The sequence below is a fragment of the Fukomys damarensis genome, unplaced genomic scaffold (genome assembly GCF_012274545.1).
Source record: "Fukomys damarensis isolate Sample0158 unplaced genomic scaffold, DMR_v1.0_HiC HiC_scaffold_14, whole genome shotgun sequence".
NCBI classification, from domain to species: domain Eukaryota; kingdom Metazoa; phylum Chordata; class Mammalia; order Rodentia; family Bathyergidae; genus Fukomys; species Fukomys damarensis.
Window position 1 is genome coordinate 31,975,876 of NW_022900926.1, and position 4,215 is coordinate 31,980,090.

A 4,215-nucleotide genomic window follows, 5' to 3' on the forward strand; every position below is an offset into this window, starting at 1 on the left:
CCAAAAGTCCCACTTCTAAACATGAAACTTTTGAGGGACATTTTAGATCTAAACCATAACACCACCCTACATGCATCCATGAGTGTACTGGAGGATTTCTTACCCTTTTTTAAAAGTGTGTTTAATGACACTTAAAAATTGTACACATTGATAGGGTACCATACAATGCTGAGAGGAGCTTGGCAGTACTCCTACAATATCATATATCAGTGATGGCAAACTTTTTCGTGCTTTCAATGATACAAACAGCCCATGGTGGCATGCGTGCCATAGGTTCGCCACCACGGCCATATATCCCATCCAGAATCACCTTGACACTTTCAGTTCAAGCAATGTTTTACAGAAAGTCCTTAATGGAACCTAAGGCGTCCAGAAATCTCCCATTAATAGTATAATTTGTAGAAAATATTTTTTTCTAGTTGCAGTTTTTCCTTGCAGCAGAGTCAGTATTATTTTATTTTATTTTCCATGAATGGACACTGCCAGCGAAAACAAAGTTGATGAAGACTGGGAGCATCTGTAAAAGAGCACCTGTAAAAGAGCATCTGCAAAAGAGCCTGAAAACTCCTCCTCTGTTAACTCTTCATCCATTTGCCTCCATACCATTTCATAAAGTCTAATTCTGGTCACTTCCGTCTATCTGAAACCTCTTCCTCATGAGAACAGGAAATGGGAATTTGCAAGGTTCTTGCAAATCATTGTTAAAGGTAAAGGATTTTTCTCAGTGTAAAGACAGTATGTGATTCAGTTTGTAATAGCTAAAGCTTGGGAACAGCCCAATTGCCCATCAACTGGACACTGGTTGTGCTTTTTTTTTTTTTTAATAAAATGGAGTACTACCAGGCCATAAAGAATGAGAAACTAGAGACACTTATAACCAAATGGATGCATATTGAGGCCATACTCTTAAGTGAAGTAAATAGGACACACATGTGTAAATACTGAATAGTTTCTCTGGTGTGAGGAACTAAAAGTGTAAATAAGGATCAAAATGTATAACTGATGATGTGAAATAGGAAGAAAAGGTCTAAAGGAGAAGGGGAAGTAGGAGGGGTAGGGAAAGGAAAGAAGGGAAAGGAAAAAATATGAGAAAAGGAAAAAATGGAAACAAAGTCTCCGTAAATAGGGAAGGGTGAAGGGGTTGTAAGGAGGGCAGGGGAATGGGAGAAAAATAAGAACCAAGATACAGCATGTAGAGGTACAAGATCCCAATGATGAATGTAACTGTACTGTATACCTAAAATGTACCAATAAACTTAGTGAAGAAAAGACAGTACGTGCTTTTGATGTAATGGGAGCAGAAGAAGCTCAGGCCAGCCTGTGCTCAGATGCCTTTGAATTTTTCTGGGGTGTCAAGCATGAGCTAAGTGACTCTTCAGGTCAGCATGTGAAATTGAGATCTGATGGATCTCTGGAGAGGACAGTAATTTGAACCACCTAGGCCTGGAGTAGAGGAGTACTGTGGGCCAGAATTGGGAGCACTGTGTGTGATGACTGTTTAAGCAAAGAGCGAAAGTAAAATGAGCAAAGCATGTTCCAGTCCAGTCTTCTCACAAACTCTGTGTATGGGCAGCACACGAGAATCCACAGTGCTCTGATGTGGACTTTTCTTTATCTTTACAGTGACAACGGAGGCAGGAAGCTGCCAGCCACCTAGCCTTGTATGCTTCAGCACCATAGAGTGGCATCTTTCCAAAAGGGGAGTGTTCCTAATTAAGTACCAGGCTGGATTTGGACCTATGGTATAGGAACTCTCAGGCTGTTCAGTTTTGGAAAAGCACTGTTGTGAATGCAGCACCCAAAGAAGGTAACAGATGACAGTGGGCAGGCTGGGGGAGGGGGGCAGGAGGAGACTGTCAAGGGGGAGATGAGACTAGAGGAAGTGGGAGTGGTAATATGGAGGAGGTAAGAGATCGTAGGGGTACAATCAGTTGGGGTCTGGATGTTGGTGAGGCCTAACCAGGCAGCAAGGAGACAAAGCACAGGAGGAGGAGAAGCGAGAGCTCAGATTGGGACAAATGTAGTCTCAAGTGTCGAGAGGAGAAGACAGACAGATCTTTTGCTAGAACAGGAAGTCCCAGGAAGCACTCAGCTTAAAACAGAAAATCCAGCTCGCTCTGCTGTAATGCTAAGCCCTATCCTGAAGTACACTGATAAACCAGGTGAGCTGAGATGTGTGTTAAATAAACACAGTATCTAAGAGGAGATCAAAACACCCATAAGTAGCTGGGGGGTCTAGAGATTCAGGCACGGAGCTTCTTTGGAGTTCTCTGGTGGTGTCATAATAACTTTATTACTCAGATTGCCTCCTTTTGTTTGTTTATTTTGCAAATGTGTATGTTTCTCATAGGAAAATTTGCACTGTGATAACGTTGGGGCTTTTGATCTATGTTTAAATGCTTGTCACTATAACCGATCCTAGGACATTTTCATTTCCTAAAGACTGTGGAAAAGAGCATGCTTGGTTTAAATATTTTCATAAGCAATTTGCTATGGTCTGAATGTTGGTGTCCCTCCCAAATTGAGAGGTGCCGGCTTTGAGACATGGTCACATCACTTCCTGAGAGAGTCTCATGCCATTGAAGCGCCACCTACCTGTCAGACACCAAACCTGCAGGCACTTTCCACTTGGGCTTTTTGGTCTCCAGAACTGTAAGAAATAAATCTCCTTTGTCTAAGGTGTTTTGTTCTAGCAGCCCTAACGGACTAAGACAGAACTGGTAACTACTTCAGTCATTTAACAGATTACTTGGTGAGATATTAAAATATGCTATCCTAAGTGACAGCATTTAAAGATCTTTAAAGCCATTTCCAGCCCATTCTTAAACTTGCTTCAGTTGTTTGCTGGTCCCTACTTGATAAAATAAATGAGCCCTTCTTTAGCAATAACTTTAGTGTTATCAGTTCACCTAAAAACAAATACCCCTTGCCTTATTTATTCTATTGTGCTCTACAGATGGTTGTAAAACCATTTATCAATGATACGTCCAAAGATCTTCCTAAATTTTAATTTCATTTATTTGTAAAGTCTATTTCCTTTTTTTTCTATGTATTTGACCATACATATTTTATACCTAAAATAAATGTGATATTTTTGTCATTTTAGTGTATGCTAGGCTGAGAGACCCACAGAGAGCTTGCTTCATGCAAAATAACCAACTCAAAACTCCATTTCATTGTTAAAGTCAACTATAACTGTTCTTTTTTATCAAAAGAGAGAAAGTACATTTCAAGATATTTTAGCTGGATCAATACAAGCTTCTGAAAAACATCCATAATTAATATATTTTTCTGGACTTCTATGATTTTAGTTAACAACAAATTCAATTTTAATATTTTAATCAATATATCCTGAACCGGACAAAAAGATGATTATACATAATACCATAATTCATGGCCTTGTTGGAGTTATCTTTCAATTGTAGAATTGCAAGTTTAAGGTCATTTAATATTTTAGGGAAAAATTGGAGGGATAAATGAAGCAACCAATGTTAGTATTTTTCTGTTCTGAGAAGCTAGGAGGGGCAAACAATTTAAGCACTCAATGGGCAGTCAAAGCACATTCATGATCCACCACTAATATTATAAACAAGTATCCTCTTGAAATCTAGTTAATACTACTTTTCCTTGCATTTTTTTGTGCTTATGCTTGGTAATTTTGTTGATGAAAAATGGACCACAGGGCCTGGGATTTAGCTCAGTGGTTCTGGCACCTGCTTTGCAAGCACAGGGACCCAAGTTTGATCCCTGGTACCAAAAAAAAAAGAGCTCAAAAGTACTTGCTTGGGCCATGGATTTAGCTCAGTGGTTCCACCACCTGCCTTGTGAGCACAAGGTCCTGAGTTTGATCCCTGGTACCACCAAAAAAAAAAATCAAAAATGGCCCACATAGTACTGAGGTGCTGTTAGCATTAAAGAGTACAATAATATTTTTTTATATCCTTTTTCAGAGTGCTGTAGTTTTCAGTGTAGAGATCTTTTGCTTCTTTTGCTAGATTGATTCCTAGATACTTCATTTTTTTGGATGCTATTGTAAAAGGAATTTTTTCCCTTATTTCTCTCTCCGTGAGTCTGTTATTTGTGTATAAGAAGGCTATTGATTTTTAGGTATTCACCTTGTATCCAGATACTCTACTGAATCTGTCAATTAAGTCTAGAAGTTTTTTGGTGGAGTTTTTTGGATCTTCAATGTAGAGTATCATATCATCAGCAAAT

General features: G+C 39.1%; 1 long non-coding RNA gene across 1 annotated transcript; it reads left to right on the forward strand.

Moving 5' to 3' along the window:
• Positions 1 to 498: 498 nt before the first annotated feature.
• Positions 499 to 3,167, forward strand: LOC104865373. The gene is made up of 3 exons (XR_781133.1): positions 499 to 707; positions 1,624 to 1,807; positions 3,107 to 3,167. It is a non-coding gene; the product is annotated as an uncharacterized LOC104865373 (long non-coding RNA).
• Positions 3,168 to 4,215: the final 1,048 nt, after the last annotated feature.